This window comes from Hylobates moloch, unplaced genomic scaffold (assembly GCF_009828535.3).
Source record: "Hylobates moloch isolate HMO894 unplaced genomic scaffold, HMol_V3 SCAFFOLD_40, whole genome shotgun sequence".
NCBI classification, from domain to species: Eukaryota; Metazoa; Chordata; class Mammalia; order Primates; family Hylobatidae; genus Hylobates; species Hylobates moloch.
This window is the reverse complement of record NW_026652315.1, coordinates 1,506,876-1,526,462: the sequence shown is the minus strand read 5'-3', so window position 1 is coordinate 1,526,462 and position 19,587 is coordinate 1,506,876. Positions and strand designations below refer to the sequence as shown.

The 19,587-nt window shown below is 40.9% G+C and overlaps 1 protein-coding gene across 8 annotated transcripts in view; it reads right to left on the bottom strand.

Moving 5' to 3' along the window:
* The window catches only part of LOC116463532 (E3 ubiquitin-protein ligase Arkadia-like), a 116,523-nt gene extending 97,702 nt beyond the window's left edge, over positions 1-18,821 (bottom strand). For 3 of the 8 annotated variants that reach the window (XM_058434687.1, XM_032146666.2, XM_032146669.2), the window contains exon 1: positions 18,328-18,820. The gene's annotated coding sequence lies outside the window, so the exon portion shown is untranslated. Of the gene's footprint in view, positions 1-17,988; positions 18,234-18,327 lie in introns of those variants that run through there. The other 5 variants (XM_058434690.1, XM_032146668.2, XM_058434689.1 and 2 more) reach the window with 4 other exon arrangements.
* Between the last annotated feature and the right edge of the window lie 766 nt (positions 18,822-19,587).

Here is a 19,587-nt window from a genome sequence, read left to right as displayed (position 1 = left end):
ATACATATATATACACATATACATATATACATATATATACATATACACATATATACACATATACATATATACACACATATACATTTTTTTTTTGGCGGGCCTTCAATCCTCTAGCTACACCCACTTCAAACTAGTCTAACTTATTCGAGTGAACCTCAAATTCCTCTTGAAGATTAGACCAAAACATTGAGTTGTTAAAGGCCAAAGCAAAGGTTGGAGTAACAAAATAAATAAAAATAAAATCAGAAAACTAAATTAAAAAGATGACAGCTGTCCTGAGAACGCAGGATCTACTGTTGGGAGCAAAACTGCCCAAGGAAACAATTTCTCCTTGAATGAAGTCCAGTAAGTTTATTTAGATAAAATTTGCTTTTACTCTACATATATGATTTAGGTCAGTCAAAACATGTAACCTGGAGAATAGTAATGAAAGATTATGTTCTAGAGGCTGGGTGCAGCGGCTCGTGCCTGTAATCCCAGCACTTCACGCGCGGAGGATTGCTTGTGCCCAGGAGTTTGAGATCAGCCTAGGCAACATAGGTGAGACTGTCTCAACAAATAAACAAACAGTATATACTAAAGAAAGAGAACATGAGTTGTAAGAGGAAAACCAGGAAGAATTACCCACACTTTAATGCCTGACAGTACAGGCATACTGAAAGTTGGAATGTGGGAGAACACCTCTGGATAGACATCGAGCCCATAAAGTGAACTTGACAAGAAAAAAATAATTTAAACCATGTAGACTATGCTTGCCCTTCTGCTCACTGATTGTATGCCTAGAATTAACACAAAATAGGAGATTAAATTTTGCTGCTCTCTATTGGGTCTCACTTCCCAAGTGTCTCTCAGAATGTGAGCATCTTACTATGCTGTCAGATTCTAATCTTTAGAGCCATTTATTTTTCCCATATTATAGGCCATATACACAAACTTACTCTTTCTCTGATATTTAACAATGAAAACATGATTTGTTCCAATAGTGGAGGGAAAATGGGAAGTGCTGGACTTCCAGAGACTGCATATTTATACTGTATATTTTACGGGCAACTTTAGGGATTTCCAAGGTTATCTTTGACTAAATACCATTTTTGCCTTCCTTGGATCAGTATATTCAGACAGTGAAGTGAAAATTCTTGTTACAAGAAAGAAAAAATACCAAGACATTAAACAACTCTAGAATACTGGTTTGGGGAAACCAAGAATTCATTATCCTGCATACTGACATCAGCTACTTTATTTAACAAACATTTTATGGTTTGAATTTTTGCTGTAAGTCACTGATCAACGTGATAAAAAGATAGTAAGGTGCTACCCTTTCCTAACAAATTTCATATTCTAGATAAAAATAGTAATCCTAATCCTAATGCGAATTCTTGCACACGTTAAGTCTCATCTACACACATTTACCTGTATACTTTTTTGCAATCTTCAGAATTTTAGTTTCAGTAAACCTAAACAGCAAGTTCCTACTGTTGGAGATAATAAAAAGAGACAACTGAGGATCAGTAAAGATAATTGGGAGAGAAAAGAAGGAATATTTTAAATTAAAGCTTGTTAAACATTAAAAGGAGATAACTAAAAACAAAGTCAAGACCTTAAAACTGCTAATCCAGAACTGCCATCTATGAGGGAAAAAACACACATTCACACTGGAATAAAATAAATAAATCCAAGAGTCTGGGAAGAGGGTTTCAAAAACATCAACTCAGCTATGGCAAGGACGATAAACACAGGATAGGTCACTCAAACTTCTTCCATCCCAAGCATCTGGAATGAGAACAAAACCTAGAAAAGTCACTCAGGAAAAAGAAATTAACTTTACAGTAGCTTATTAATATTTTAGAATATACAGTATCACTGACAATACATTAGCTATCACTAATTCATTTATGGTTCTCATTCAATAAATATTTATTGAAAGCCTATAATGAGCTAGGCACTTGTTTTAGGCACTGGCAGCAGCCATGAATAGGACATAGAAAGTCTTTGCTCTTATGGAAATTACATGCAAATAAGACCAAAAAACCAAGATAATTTTAGAGCGAAACATGTGCTATTAAGACAATAGGCCACACTCAGTGGCTCACACCTGTAATTCCAGCACTTTGGGAGGCTGAGGCAGGCAGATCGCTTGAGCTGAGGAGTTCAAGACCAGCCTGGTCAACACAGCAAAACCCTGTCTCTACAAAAATTTTAAAAAAAAATAGCTGGGTGTGGTAGCACGCACCTGTAGTCCCAGCTACTGGAGAGGCTGAGGTGGAAGGATGGTTTGAGCCTAGGAGGTGGAGGTTGCAGTAAGCAGGGATCATGCCACTGCACTCAGTGTGAGCAACAGAGCCAGACCCTGTCTCAAAAAAGAAAAAGAAAAAGGCCGGGCGTGGTGGCTCATGCCTGTAATCCCAGAACTTTGGGAGGTCAAGGTGGGCAGATGGCTTGAGCTCAGGAGTTCCAGACCAGCCTGGGCCACAGGGCAAAAGCATGTCTCTACAAAAACTTAGCTGGGTGTGGTGGTACATGCCTGTCCCAGCTACTTAGGAGGCTGAGGTGGGAGGATCGCTTGAGCCCAGGAGGCAGAGGTTGCAGTGAGCTGACATTGAGCCACTGCACTCCAGCCTATGCAACAGAGTGAGACCTTGTCTTGAAAAAAGAAAAAAAGAAAATAAAACAGGCAGTAGGATCACTTGAGGCCAGGGGTTCAAGGCTGCAGTCAGCTTTAATAGCACCTGTGAATAGCCACTGCAATCCAGCACTGGCAACATAATGAGATCTTATCACAAAAAAGGAAGAAAGAAAACAAAACAAATGGTAAAGGTTGACCATCAACAGGATCCTCTCTAAGAAGCTAAAGACATGAATCATGACAAGAAACTAGCCACTAGTCAGTCAAGCCACACAATTCTGGAGGAAGAGTATTCCTGGGAGAGAAAAAACAGGAAAGACTATGTGACAGGAATATGCCTAACAGGTGCAAAGAACTGAAAGAAGGGAAGTGGAAGGAAGGGGAAATGGCACACAATGAGATCAGAGGTAGTCAGGGCCAGATCAGGTAGAGCCTGTAGGGAACTGTGTGCCACATTTTTATTTCATTTTATCTTTACTAAGAACTACAGGGAACTGAAGATTACAGAAGTGACTTGCCTAAGGCCTGACAGCAAAGCCTGGATCTAAATAACTATCTGAGTTGTTGAGTTTGGTCACTCCCTCTTTTTTTTTTTATTTAAATGCACAGTTATGAGGGCTTTCACTCAGAACTTCAGTTCCCATGACTACTTTTACATAGGATTATTAGATATGTTACTCAGCCATACTTCCCGTATTTACCATGGAGATTTTCAGGAACTTGTCTCTCACAGAAGAATGTTCTAATAAAATGTGGTAACTGCTACAAATAAGAAAGTACCAAATACCATGGGAACACAGAAGGGACAGCTATTAATTCTAAAGGAAAAACCTGAAAGAAGTTTAAGAGTTGATCTTTAAAAGTAAAATTTCAAGTGGAGAATAAGGATAAGGATACATCAGAGAAACAGCAGGAAGATAGTCAAGAAAACAGAATGGTGAGTTTTAACCAACACTACACAGTAGTCTCCCCTTAACCACAATTTACTGTCTACGGTTTCAGTTACCTATGGTCAACCATGGTCCAAAAATACTAAAGAAAAAACTCCAGAAATAAACAGCTCATAAGCTTTAAACGCTTACGAATGCCAACACAGTGCCCATGTCATTAACCTCATTTCGCCATTTTATCATCATTTTCCATCATCAAAAGAAGGGTGAGTACAATATTTTGAGAGACAGACCACATTCACACAATTTTTATTGAATATATTGTTATAAATTTTTTATTAGTTATTGCTATTAATGTCTTACTCTGCCCAATTTATAAATTAAACTTTATAATAGGTATGCAGGTTGTGGTTGTAAGCATCTACTGGGGGTCTTGGACTGCATCCCTCATGGATAAGGGAGGACTACTGTACTAAGTTATCCCTCATGGATAAGGAAGGACTACTGTACTTGGTTCTTTAAACGTGATTTCATAAAAAATAAAATAAAATCCCATGATAATATTTGTTTTGTAGGTGTTCTGTAACAAATCTTCTATCACATGATTTTCTTCACTTAATAAAAGTATTAAGTATTTTCTTTTTTTTTTTTTTTTTTAGACAGAGTCTCACTCTGTCGCCCAGGCTGGAGTGCAGTAGCGCGATCTCGGCTCACTGCAAGCTCCACCTCCCGGGTTCACGCCACTCTCCTGCCTCAGCCTCCCGACTAGCTGGGACTACAGGCGCCCACCACCGCACCCAGCTAATTTTTTGTATTTTTAGTAGAGACGGGGTTTCGCCTTGGTCTCGATCTCCTGACCTTGTGATCCGCCCTCCTCGGCCCCCCAAAGTGCTGGGATTACAGGCGTGAGCCACTGCACCCGGCCAAGTATTTTCTATTAAAGAACCTAGCTGTCAAAATACACTTAGGCTTCCTAAAGTGAACCTATTCGCCAAATATGGAGAGCCCATTTCCATATCACTAATACAACTTTTTCCTGGTAAAACTGTCATGATTATCAAAAGCAAAAGTTCCCATTTTTTAAAAACATGGTAAGTTACACAAGACCTTTATCTCAAATCTCCCTCCAATCCCCACTAAAGTGATAGTAAAAGGAATTTTTTTTTAAATCAACAACAAAAATAGGAACTAATAGCAGGCAAAGTAGAGATGGCAATAGAATCCTGTTACCTGATTGACAGGAAATCCAGAAAACAGAAGGGAGGTAAAAAAGGGCTAAGAAGTTATCAAAGGCAATGTAAGTATTTCATATAACTGAAGAACATGAACCCTTGATACCTCTGTTCTCAGAGACTACCATTCTCCTCCTCACCTACTCCACTAAAGCCCCAATAGTTTCTAAGCTATTTCTCAAGCAGGTCAAGCATGCTACAGCTAGTCACGCTGCCTTGAATGCTCTTCCCCCAGATAACCACGAGGCTCACTCATTCACTTCCTTTACATCTGTGTTCAAATGGTTCCTTATCCATGATACCTTCCCTGACCACCTTACATTAGTGGTTAATACCAACATTAAAATTTTTGCGGAAAGGCAAAAAAATAAAAATATAAAGTTAACCCCACCCTCTATCTTCCTTTTCCAGCTCACTTATTTCCGTAATTACCATCTACAAAATTTGTTTCCCCACCAGAGCAGAGATTTCGTTTTGATCACTACTATGTGCCCAAAAGCTTAGAACACATATTTGGCATTCAGTAGGCATTTGCTGAATTGTTGCTTAAAATAATCAAAAATTCTGACATAACGGAAAGATGGGATGAAAGGAGAATAGTGGGTTCATCTACCATCAAAAATTGGTTAATTCTCTGGAGCAGGAGTTATCTTTTTTTTTTTGAACGGAGTTCAGCTCTGTCACCCAAGATGGAGTGGAGTGGTGTGATCTTGGCTCACTGAAACATCTGCCTCCCAGTTCAAGCGATTCTCGTGCCTCAGCCGCCCGAATAGCTAGGATGATAGGCGCCCGCCACCATGCCCGGCTGTTTTGTATTTTTAGTAGAGATAGAGTTTCCCCATGTTGGCCAGGGTGGTCTCAAACTCCTGACCTCAGGTGATCGCCTGCCTCGGCCTCCCAAAGTGCTGGGATTACAGACGTGAGCCACTGCGCCCGGTCCTGAGGTCCTTCATAATCTTAAAAATGGCCCGGGCGCCCACGAGTTTGAGACCAGCCTGGACAACATGGTGAAACCCGTCTCAACTAAAAATAGAAAAATGAACTAAGTGTGCTGGTATGTGCTTGTAGTCCCAGCTACTTGGGAGGCTGAAGTGGGAGGACTGCCTGAGCCCAGGAGGCAGAGAACGTAGTGAATTAAGATCTCACCACTGCACTCTAGCCTGGGTATCAGAGAGAGACCCTATCTCATTAAAAAAAGGAAAAAAAAAATCATCGGAAGATCTGAAAAAGCTTTTATTATGTGGGTTATATCTACTGATACTTATTGATATGGTCTGGATCTGTGTTCTCACCCAAATCTCAGGTCAAAGTTTAATTCCCAGTGTTGGAGGTGGGGCCTGCTTGGAGGTGACTGGATTATCGGGGCAGTTTCCAATGGTTCAGCACCATCCCTTTGGTGCTGTTCTCATTATGGAATTCTCATGAGATAAGGTTGTTTAAAATTGTGTGGCACTTCCCCCTTCTCTTCTGCTCCTGCCATGTAAGACACCTACTCTTGCTTTGCCCTCTACCATGAGTAAAAGCTCAGAGGCCTCCCCAGAAGCAGATGCTGCCACACTTCCTATACAGCCTATGGAACCTTGAGCCAATTAAACCCCTTTTCTTTATAAATTACCCAGTCTCAGTTATTTATAGCAGTGTGAGAACAAACTAATACCCTTACCCTATTAGAAAGTAAAACTCATAAATGCTTTAAAATGTATTATTTTAAAATTGCAGTAATAGGCCGGGCACGGTGGCTGACACCTGTAATCCCAGCACTTGAGGAGGCTGAGGTGGGCGGATCACCTGAGTTCAGGAGTTCGAGACCAGCCTGGGAAACATAGTGAAACCCTGTCTCTACTAAAAATACAAAAATTAGCCGGGTGTGATGGTGCATGCCTGTAATCCCAGCTACTCGGGAGGCTGAGGAAGCAGAATCGCTTGAACCTGGGAGGCGGAGATTGCAGTGAACTGAGATTGCACCACTGCACTCCAGCCTGGGTGACAGAGTATGACTCCATCTCAGAAACAAACAAAAAAACCCCACTGCCAACCCATTATATCTAATATAAGTAACTTTTATTAAAATATTTTCAAAACTTTAATAAGAGCAGTAATACTACACATTTTTTGCAAATCTCTCTAATGACTAGCTTAACAGAAGAAAGCTGGATTGTCACATTGCATCTGTATTCAATCTATCATGATATGCTGTTCTGGTTAAATTATAAGAAAATCCAGTTTCACACAAACATGTAGTTGAAAAAGGGAGTAGTATTTTTAATAACCTTTTCAGGTAAGTGTGGGTGTTAATCCTCTTTAATACTACCCCAAAACTTTACAAAGGCAGTTTGAACTTAATTGCAATGTGGAATCTGAAACCATATCAATGAAACCTCATACTATTTCAGTGAAAAATCAACTGCTCGATACTGCACTTTACATAGATCTTTCACCCAGACAAGACTTTGTAACATCACGGTCACCTGAAAAATATTGTTTCACCAAGTTATGCACCTCTTTCAAACATGACACATTTCATTACGTAATAGTAAAAAAAAAAATTTTTTTTGTTAATAACACAACCAATCTCATTGCAAAGTCCTGAGAAACTGCCAAAATTACAGTGACTGATAGGAGTTTTCCACAATTCTGATTTTTGCTTGAAAGTCTGAATTTTATCTTGGCAATAAATTCTGTCACTTGTTTTTCTTGAAGTGAAAGGCTCACTTCATTTATTTTTGAGAAAATATGTACAAATATCCAAGTTCACATAACTACAGTTTGCTTGTTTCAAGTAAAAATGTGTCCCATGAAAAAAGTGACTAGTTTGCTAATCCAGTTTATAACTAAATCAAACAAGTTCTTTTCTCAAAATAACCATCATACTTTGGTATGCAGTGGAAGACCCTGTAACAGCCTTCCCAAGAACATACGGACACACTGAGGGGAAGAACACTCACTGGAATCTTTCAGAGGGTGGAGGGTGGGAGGAGGGAGAGGATAAGGAAAACTAACTAACAGGTACTAGGCTTAATACCTGGTGGTGAAATAATCTGTACAACAAACCCTATGACACAAGTTTACCTATGTAACAAACCTGCACTTATACCCCTGAGCTTAAAGTTAAAAAAAAAAAACAAAACTTCCCATTTTGTCACATGGAATATTAAAAACACATGTGCTCAGCCAGGCACGGTGGCTCACACCTGTAATCCCAGCACTTTGGGAGGCCGAGGCTGGTGGATCACGAGGTCAGGAGATCGAGACCAGCCTGAGCAACATGGTGAAACCCCGTCTCTAAAAATACAAAAATTAGCCGGGTGTGGTGGCACGGGCCTGTAACCCCAGCTACTCGGGAGCCTGAGGCAGGAGAATTGCTTGAATCAGGGAGGCAGAGATTACAGGTGAGCCAGGATCGCCCCACTGCACTCCAGCCTGGGCAACAGAGTGAGACTCAGCCTCAGAAAAAAAAAAAACAACAACAAAAAAAACACACACACATATGCTCAAGAATCAAAATAAATTTACAAATTTATTGTTTTTGTTTTTTTTTTGAGATGGAGTCTCACACTGTCACCAGCCTGGAGTGCAGTGGCACAATCTTGGCTCACTGCAACCTCTGCCTCCTGGGTTCAAGCCATCCTCCTGCCTCAGCCTCCCGAGTAGCTGGGATTACAGGCATGTGCCACCACACCCTGCTAATTTTGTATTTTTAGTAGAGATGGAGTTTCATGTTGGCCAGGATGGTCTCGATCTCTTGACCTCGTGATGTGCCCGCCTCAGCCTCCCAAAGTGCTGGGATTACAGGCGTGAGCATGTAATCCATGCCCAGCCCTGATTTTTTTTTTTTTTTTAACCGCAAATGTGTAGTCATGGAGAATATAGTGATTATTAATGCAGTTTGGCCACTGTCTTGATTTGTGCTACAGGGCCACTAGTTTAATGCACCACTGTTTTTTGCACCATCAGTGCAAATGTCAACTGGTGTTCACATCAGTTACATAGAAAATGAGAACTTGGTATTATTCTGAAATAGTTTCAACCTGGTGGACCTCCTGAACACTTGGAAGAGTTACCTCAAGAGTCAACAGACCACACTCTGAGAACCACTACGCTGGATGTACATATAAAATACAGAAGGAAAGAGATACATTTTCAGAGAAAAGACTTGGGTCATAGGAAGACAAGAATGGCAAGGAGCCTTGTTTTTTTTCCCTGTACATTCTTTATACCTTATAAATTTGGTACACTTTGTATATATTACTTTCCTCTGAAAAAATTTAAAAAAGACATTTAAACTGACATGAAAACTAAGTAGAAATTAAGCATATTAGTAGAAATATAAGTACACAAGTAAATACAGAGAAATATAAGCATACTACTTAGAAATATAAAGGCATAGACTAGAAAAGTAATTTTTGAGAGCTAAAATGTTTCTGTTTAAGCAGTACAACTAGGGGATTAGGAGAGTTGCATAGGAAACCACTGTTTTTCATTTTAAGTCTTTTGAAATTGACTTTTAAAACCGTGTACAGATATTAATTGGTTGAAAATTTTAAATATTCAAAATATTACTTTGAAAAAACACACATTAAGTTAGGTTGAATAAGTAAATAAAGCAAATATCCATACACAGGTGAGAAACTGGCTATGCAATACACCAAGATGTAACAGTAACTGCCTGGGTAAAAAAAAAAAAAAAAAAGTACTGATGAGTTTTCAATCACATACAAAAATTGTTTCATAATTTTTTAATTTTTTTTTTCTTGAGATGGAGTCTCGCTCTATTGCCCAGGCTGGAGTACAGTGGCATGATCTCGGCTCACTGCAACCTCCACCTCCCAGGTTTAAGCGATTCTCCTGCCTCAGCCACCCAAGTAGCTGGGATTACAGGCATGCACCACCCTGCTTGGCTACTTTTTTTTTTGCATTTTTCAGTTGAGACAGGGTTTCACCAGGTTGGCCAGGTTGATCTTGAAATCCTGGCCTTGAGGGATCCATCTGCCTCGGCCTCCCAAAGTGCTGGGATTACAGGTATGAGCTACCGCACCCAGCCCAATTTTTAAAATTCATTTTAAAGTTCCTTAAAAAGCAACAGTTTTCTTCAGATTAGAATGTCTGATGACTTAGTTAAAAATAGTTAAAAGTATAAACTTCAGTTTTTTAATAAACAGTTAAGTGGCTAAACACACACACACAATCTTTTCATTTCATGTGATCATAATTAAGAACATATCAGAACATAACTCATTACGTATTTGAAAAAGAAAAGAAGAAAAAATTGCTTTATGACAGTAAGTTGCTGAATCTTATGTGATTATTTCATAAAATCTTCAAAGAAATATAAACCTACTATCAAAAATCTAATTTAAATTTAGTTTCCTAGCGATGTCCTGATGCATGAAAAAAGAGATTATTCCTGTATATAAATAACACAACAGCAAATTGGATTGCTCACTAAAAGGAACCAGGGTTCCATGGAAAATGGCTCATTCCAAGACTGACAAAGGAAAGAAATAAGATGCGCTTGCAACATCTTGCTGTGCCAGAAAGACAGGAAATACTTTAAAAAAAAAAAAAAAAAAAGGGTTGGGGCACGGCAGCTCATGCCTGTAATCCCAGCACTTTGGGAGGCTGAGGCAGGTGGATCACGAGGTCACAAGGTCAGGAGTTCAAGACCAGCCTGGCCAAGATGGTGAAACTCCGTCTCTACTAAAAATACAAAAATTAGCTGGGCATGGTGGCGGGCGCCTATAATCCCAGCTACTTGGGAGGCTGAGGCAGAGAACTGCTTGAACCCGGGAGGCAGAGGTTGCAGTGAGCCATGATCGCACCACTGTACTCCAGCCTGGGCGACACAGTGAGACTCCGTCAAAAAAAAAAAAAAAAAAAGAGGGTATGTTAAAAAGACACAAGAGCCCATGTGGAAAGGCTCCTAATGGACAAATCTGGGACAATTTGAACATCAAAATAAAGGTTATAATGGGTTATAACCCACTGAATAAAAGAGGAAACACATGATTCTGTATTAATCAGATAAAAGAATGTCTCTTCCTTATAAAAGAATGTCCATTAGTGAAGAAAATGGATGAGTTACAAAATAAACACTTTCCAACCATCAGAGTAAAGATCAGTAAAGATCAGCATAGGCAAGAAACATCAATGGATGCTACATGGGCCTTGGGGGATGTGGGGAGTGATGAAGAACAGGATGATCTGATGAGGAGCACAGTATCTGCACTATCTCAAAGTTATCCCCACAGATTACTTACTAGGTGCACTGTTCCGCATTACAGGAGACTAAAGAGATATGACAAGTAAATGCATTTTGTGATCCTGAACTGGGTCCTATGAGGAAAATGCTGTAAAGGGATAAATGCTATTACCGGGACAATTTGACGAAACTGGAAAATGAGCTGTAGATTAATATTATCAAAGTTAAATTTCCTGAATTTTGTAACTGGTGCGGTGATAATGTAAAAGAATAAAATACACAGTGAATATTTAGAAACAGATGGGCATAATGTAATGTAATGGGCATAATGTAAGCAATTTACTTTTAAATGATTCAAGAGAGAATAAGGGACCAGGCACAATGGCTCACCCCAGCACTTTGGGAGGCCAAAGTAGGCTGATGACTTCAAGTCAGGGGTTTGAGACCAGCCTGGCCAAGATGGTGAAACCTCATCTCTAACTAAAATACAAAAATTAGCTGGGCGTGGTGGCAGGCACCTATAATCTCAGCTACTCAGGAGGCTGAGGTAGGAGAATCGCTTCAACCTGGGACATGGAGGTTACAGGGAGCCACACTGCTGCACTCCAGCCTGGACAACACAGCGAGACTCCACCTCAAAAAAAAAAAAAGAGAGAGAAAATAAGAAAGCAAGTGTGACAACATTAAAAACTGGTGAATCTGAATAATAAGTATTCAAGAGTTCTCAGTACTATTTTTTAAATCTTTCGGTAAGTTTGAAATTATGTCAAAATAAAAAATTTAAGTAGCCAGCCATGGTGGCTCACGCCTGTAATCCCAGCACTCTGGGAGGCCAAGGTGGGCGGATTACTTGAGGTCAGGAGTTCGAGACCAGCCTGGCCAACACAGCAAAACCCCGTCTCTACCAAAAATATAAAAGATAACCTGAGTGTGGTGGCGTGCACCTCTAATCCCAGCTACCTGGGAGGGTGAGTCAGGAAAATCACTTGAACCTGGAAGGTGGAGGTGACAATGAGCCAAGATGGGGCCACTGCACTCCAGCCTGGGCCACAGAGTGAGACTCCATTCAAAAAAAAAAAAAAAATTTAAGTAACAACAAATTGGGATGTCAAAAGATAGTAAAATAAGTAATTTATTCGAGTGCCCTATAGTACATATGAATAAGGGAAATGACTACAACATTGATTCAGACTTGACACCTAGCCATATATAGAATTTCTTAAATTTTCTATTCTGTAGAAAAGGAAAAATATTTTTTAAGACTCCAATCACATACAAACTAAACTAAGATGCTAATCCTGTATGCCCTCAGGAAAACACAAAAATCTTTTCTATGTTAATACAATCCACACTGCCGAACTCTCCCTTCTACCAGCAAGCCATAAGCCCCTTCAGGCAGGTGTTAAGAGCCTGCCCTTTATTGTAACTCAAGCACTGGCACAGTGCCTGAAATACAACACTCCTGTTTGTTGAATAAATACTGAACATTTACAAATAGAAACAAAATACTGTATTTTTATCAAAATCAAAAGAAGCATGGAAAGGAAGAGACACTGAAATATGGTACTTTCACAAATTTTTTTTGAGACGGAGTCTCACTCTGTCACCCAGGTTGGAGTGCAGTGGTGCAATCTCGGCTAACTGCAACCTCCACCTTCTGGGTTCAAGCAATTCTCCTGTCTCAGCCTCCCAAGTAGCTGGGATTACAGGCACCCACCACCACGCCCAGCTAATTTTTGTATTTGTAGTTGTATTTTTTTTATTTTTGTGTTTTTAGTAGAGACAAGGTTTCACCATGTTGGCCAGGCTGGTCTCGAACTCCTGATCTCAGGTGATCCACTCGCCTCGGCCTCCCAAAGTTCTGGGATTACAGGTGTGAGCCACTATACCTGGCCACTTTTAGAAATTATTTTAAAACATTTTTAATTATGACTGAACATTTGCTTTTTATTCTTGAGATGGAATCTTGCTCTGTTACCCAGACTGGAGTGCAGTGGCGCAATCTTGGCTCACTGCAACCTCTGCCTCCTGGGTTCAAGTCATTCTCCTGCCTCAACCTCCCAAGTAGCTGGGATTACAAGCACCCGCCACCATGCCCGGCTACTTTTTCTATTTTTTAGTAGAGACAGGGTTTTGCCATGTTGAGCAGGCTGGTCTCAAACTCCTGACCTCAGGTGATCCGCCTGCCTCAGCCTCCCGAAGTGCTAGAATTACTACAGGTGTGCACCACCATGTCCAGCCTAAACATGAATGAACGTTTTCAAAAAAATATTATTTTACTTTATTTCATCTACTTATTTATTTTGAGATAGGGTCTGGCTTTGTCACCCAGGCTGGAGTGCAGTGGCACAATCTCAGCTCATTGCAATCTCTGCCTCCTGGGCTCAAACCATCCTCTCATCTCAGCCTCCCGAGTAGCTGGGACTACAGACATGTGCCATTATGCCTGTCTAATTTTTGTATTTTTTTGTTACAGATAGAATTTCGTCACGTTGCCCAGGCTGGTCTCAAACTCCTGGGCTCAAGCAATCCACCCTCCTCAGCCTCCCAAAGTGCTATGATTACAGGCATGAGCCACTGGGCCCAGCCAAAAAAATATATTTTAAAATATGAACATTTTCAAACCTCACAAAAGCAGAGAACAATATTATCAATACCCATGTACCCAGCACCCCAACCCAACAATTATCCAGATTGTGCCAGACCTGCTTCATCTATCTCATCTCCCTCCACCGCATTTTTTGGTTTTTATCTGGTATCTGTTTAAAATAACAGACATTGCTGGGCACGGTGGCTCACGGCCTCCTTTGGGAGGCCGAGACGGGCAGATCACCTGAGATCAGGAGTTCAAGACCAGCCTGGCTAACATGGTGAAACGCCGTTTCTACTAAAAATACAAAAAGTTAGCAGGCGTGATGGCACGCTCCTGTAATCCCAGCTACTCAGGAGGCTGAGGCAGAAGAATTGCTTGAACCCGGGAGGTGGAGGCTTCAGTGAGCTGAGATCACGCCACTGCACTCCAGCTTGGGCAACAAGAGGGAAACTCCATCTCAAAATAAAATAAAATAAAATACCAGACATTTGCAAGTTTTCTCCCTCATTCCTCAGTCTCTATCACTAATAAAAAGTGGGCATTTTCTTACATAAACATAATGCCATTATCATCCCTAACAAAGTTACAATAACTCCTTGATATCATCTAATACCCATCCATATTCAGATTTCCCCCAATGTTTCAAAAATGATTTTCTACTATTGGTTTGAGTTAGGGTTTAAACAACACCAACATATTATATTTGGTTACTACACATAAAATAATTTTAATCTGTCTACATCATCTGACAGCAAATATGAAAAGCTTAACACACAAACCAAATAATTAATTTACATTTGTAGATTCTCTAGAATCAAACCTCATCTAATGCATTTGCTGTTCCTGCTATCTGTAGCAGTCTTCCTCCAAATTGTCACTATGGCTGATTTTTTCTAGTGACTGAAGTCACAGGTCAAATTACCACCTCTAAAAACGCCCTCCCTAACCACTGAATCTACAGTAAAACCACTTCCATCCATGCCCTATCACATGGTCCTATCTTCCTCATGGCACTTACCACTACCTGAAACCATTCTGTTTATTATGTTCCGCCACACACAACAGAATGTCAGCTCCATGAAGGCAGAGTGCCTTCACTGAAGACCAGTGACTGTGCCTAGAACGTGAGACATTCAATAAATGTATCTACATAATAATGCAGTACCGCTCTTTAAAATGTAAGCTCAGCTAAGTATTTTGAGGCTTTTTTGTTGTTTTGTTTTTTTCGAGACAGAGTCTTGCTCTGTCACCCAGGCTGGAGTGCAGATCTCAGCTCACTAGAACTTCCACCTCCCGGGTTCAAGCAATTCTGCCTTAGCCTCTTGAGCAGCTGGGATTACAGGTGCATGCCACCATCATGCCGGGCTAATTTTTATATATTTTTTTTTAGTACAGACGGGATCTCACCATGTTGGTCTGGCTGGTCTTGAACCCCTGACCTGATGATCCACCCGCCTCGGCTTCCCAAAGTGCTGGGATTACAGGCATGAGCAAGCGCACCCAGCCTCAGCTAAGTATTTGTCTTTAAACATGTGTAATTCACTCCTCATGTAATGATATAAATTGAGTACCTGTAGAAACCTGGGCCAGCTGTTACCAAGAATCTGTAGGTGCCGGGCGCGGTGGCTCACGCTTGTAATCCCAGCACTTTGGGAGGCCGAGGCGGGCGGATCACGAGGTCAGGAGATCGAGACCACGGTGAAACCCTGTCTCTACTAAAAATACAAAAAAATTAGCCGGGCGTGGTGGCGGGCGCCTGTAGTCCCAGCTACTCGGAGAGGCTGAGGCAGGAGAATGGCGTGAACCCGGGAGGCGGAGCTTGCAGTGAGCCGAGATCGCGCCACCGCACTCCAGCCTGGGTGACAGAGCCAGACTCCGTCTCAAAAAAAAAAAAAAAAAAAAAGAATCTGTAGGATGTAGGAAAGAAACAAACAGAAGTATAAGACATTCAAATGTAATTGTGGACTTTTAGTGAACAATAATTACAAGTTTCTGAAAGAAAAACAAATTATTCAGGATGATTTTTAAAATGTTACCAGGAGTAATAAAAAAATTCATTTTTAGTACCATCTGAAAGCTATTAAAGCTTCAGTAATTAATATCTACAATGGGACAACAATAGCAATAATATGTGGAACAACAATCAGTTTTTTTGTTTGTTTGTTTTGAGAAAGTCTCGCTCTGTCGCCCAAGCTGGAGTGCAGTGAGTGGCACGATCTCTGCTTACTGCAACCTCCGCCTCCCAGGTTCAAGCCATTCTCCTGCCTCAGCTTCCCAGGCAGCTGGGACTACAGGTGCACACCACTAAGCTCGGCTAATTTTTTTGTATTTTCAGCAGAGATGGGGTTTCACTATTTTGGCCAGACTGGTCACCTCAAGTGATTCGCCCGCCTTGGCCTCCCAAAGTGCTGGGATTACAGGGGTGAGCCACCACACCTGGCCCACAGTTTCATGATAGGTTTTACACATACGCATTTCATGAGGGAATTGATGCTTTTTGTATAGCATTTCTTTCTGGGGATTCAATTACGACAAATACAACAACGAATACCAGAAACCTAACTAGATATACAAATCATTAGATTTGGGACCTAAAGAAAACCAAAGTTATCTATTCTACAATTCTCATTTAAACAGAGAGACCTGAAGCCCAAGGAGGGTTAACAATAAACTCGGAGATTTAATGTATAGCAAGCAAAGACAGATCTAAAATCTAGATCTCCTGTCTCTAGCCCTATATTATTTCATAAGATAATGTTACCCATAGAATGGTAATGTCAAGTTATAACATATTTTAACTGCTATCATTTTTCAGATGGTCTCTTTTATTTCCTACTGAAGCCTTGGCCCAAAAGGGGAGAAAAAGTCAAAATGAGGGCACATAAGTATGCCTCAAGTAAAGCATGATACAGAAACCTCTCTTTAAACTATAACAAAAAAAAAAAAAAAGGAAACATCTAAAAATCTAAACGGTTTGATTCAATTAGTTTCTTTTATATTTTTTATTTTAAAGTAAAATAACTATTTAGGAGTATCTGCTAAATGACTATACCTCAGCTTTATACAAGCAAGGTGCTGTTCTCTTAAACATCAGAATAGCTCTCTCTCAATCATCTGTAGAAATGCAGTACCAAAGTGAAATTCGTTAAGGTGTAACCTCTGCTGTAATGCATTTTTCACCAAAATGAAGTCACTTTGTTTATACCTTTCTTTAAAAACCAGTTCTATGTCTGGTGAAATAACTAGCAAACAAGTGGCCAACAGACACCAAACAAAAGTTAAAAAATGACAGAAGGATCTGCACATAATATAGCACCCGTGATAAACAAGGAGACTCACGCTTCCTACTTTTTCCTATAATATTATTTAGATTTAGAAACACCCTCACCAATTCTTAGAATACTATTGTGAATCTTTGGTCACAAACAAATGAGCAGGAGAGAGATGACAAAGTCATTTGTCCAAGGTTAAATGGCAAGGAAGTGTCCAAAATAAGATAAATCAAGGCTTTAAAAAAAAATAAATTTAAAATTATTTTAAAAGTAAAAGGGCTTCCTTCTTATCCATCTGTTTTACCTCATAAATATAACCATACTAGGGTGAAACCATGTGGCTTATACTGACATGAAGATTTTTACAAAAATACATATAGTAACAAACTATCAAAAGGTGTATCTTTACTGTAATAAAGCTAAGTCCAGCGTTACAGAATTTGTGTATGGTAATCTCAAAATCACATTCAAGCATTTACAAGCATCACACACACACACACACACACACACACACACACACACAAACAAAAATGGGAAAGGAAATGGAACCTTAGCTTATGTTTTTCCCAGTTTGTTGTTTTTAGTTGAAGAGGCCCCTAAAACAAGAAAATTATAAAATACCAAATGAAATAAAGTTTAGATTAAGTCAGATTCAAAAGCTACAGGAAATCCTACAAAACGTAGTCTACGTCAGCTGGCATCTTACCGGTAATTCAAGAGAATTCTAAATTAATGCCGCACATAAATCAAGAAACAGGAAAGCTTACAACAATGCAATGGAGTCATCCCACACTACACACACGAACAAATTAAATGAATACCCTATACTTCCTGGTATTTTCTGAATAATCAAACTTACACTTGGGTTGAGAAATACCCATCTGTAAAGATCTATCTACTATAACCTATTTAAGAACTGTTGTTAACAAATCTATTTCTGCTGCACTGAACAGATATTCCCACTATAGCACTGACACTGACTCTGATAAATTATCGAAGGACAATAGTAAAAACATCAGCTTCTTTTTAAATGACCAACAAGCCAACTCCATACAAAATCTGACGCGTCTGTATTTCAGCTGCTCCGCGGACTACGTTTCCTTGATCACAGCAGCAGCAGGCGACTCCCTAGCCGTCAGGGCTGACTTAGCGCCCTCCAACTCCCCGGGTCCGGGTTACCTTCATCACTCCATTGTCAAATCGCACTCCCACGCCTCGGTCCTCAGCCCCCATCCTGAGACTCTAGGGAGAGTCGGAAGCGGGAGAGAAATCCCCTCACCCACAGTCCCTCCTCACTGTAGGCTGTGGGTGTGTCGGTAGACGAATGCCTTGCCCAAACACAAATCGTCTGCGGAGACCCAGACCCTAAGTCACCACCGAGACAGAGATAACCGACCGGTCGCCGACCCCAGCCTTCCGCGGCCGCAGCCCTTCCTCTTTCTCCCCTCCAGGCCGGCCCCTCCCCCGTTGCGCGCACGCGCGGCCTCCAATGGATCCCCTCCCCCCTGTTCCCCTTACCTTAATCATTAGCCACCCTCTTCTCTTCCAGGGTCCGGGAATCACTGACCCAGGAAGGAAGACAGAAATGTAAGGCGTAAAGAGTAATGCGTCGAGAGCCAGCGATCTGCGCCTCAGACGTCGGCCTAATAGGCCCCTAGAGTCAAGAGCAGTGTCTGTCACCGCCACCAAAACTGTACGTGCGGCAGCGCCTGGACTCGGCCCAGCTAAGCCGGCGTGGGTTCAGAATGCCTAATTTGGTCCCACAAGAACTCCTTCTCTGAAGCTGCGGGCGTTTCTACGCTGCGCAGACCGAACACCTCCTCGCCGTCGCCGCCACTGCCGCTGCTCCCCTACAGCCGCCGCCGCCGCTTCGCCGCCGCCGCCGCCTAACCAATTCCTCCCCTACCGAGGAGAGCACGACACTAGGGCTCTTTACGACAGTTCGGAAAGTGAGAGCGCAGTAGCCTTCACGCCTCCATTAACGTCTGTGTGTTTCTGCGCTTGCTCGATTCCCGTTTCTCACCGTCCCGCCCCCTCGGTCCCGGCCCTCCCCCTTTGTACTGGTTTTATCAGTCTGTTGGCGTCACAAAGCTCATTATTTAATTTTCTTTGGTGATTATGCGTTCAACATTTAAGCCAAATCTTGACTACATCTTGGTTCATTTTTTCATAACTAAAAATTAACCAACTACAGAATTAATACATTTACAGATACACGTAAACCAAAACATGGGTTAGTGTCTTTCACAACAAATGATACCCATATCATATGCGCTAATGACATAAAGATCGCGGCACCTCACTGTTAAAGTGAATTTGCTTCCGGAATCAGATCAAAAGTGGTCACAGATATCTCCTGCGAACTCGGGCTGTACAATCGCTTAAGCCTCCTTGTTTATTTTATAAAAGTCAGTAGATAACAAATGCGTCATTATATGCATTAGGAGGATAAAGAAAGGATGAGCTTTAGAGTCCATCAGGAAGACTTCCTTTCAAAAATCCAGTGATGCCACTTAAGAGTTCTCTGATTGATGAGATCCTTATAAATCTTAGTTTCCTCCTCTGTACATTGGAATAACGTATTTACCTCAAAAGGTTCTTGTTAGATTAAATGAGACAGTTTATATAATGCTCTGAACATTACTTGCCAATTAAGTGTTCGCTAAACATTAATTCCCTCCCTTTGCCATCAACTCATCTTTTTCAATACTTTTTTTGTTCACTCATATTTTCCGTATCATTCAGTAAAGAAATGATTTTGGCCAGGCACGGTGGCTC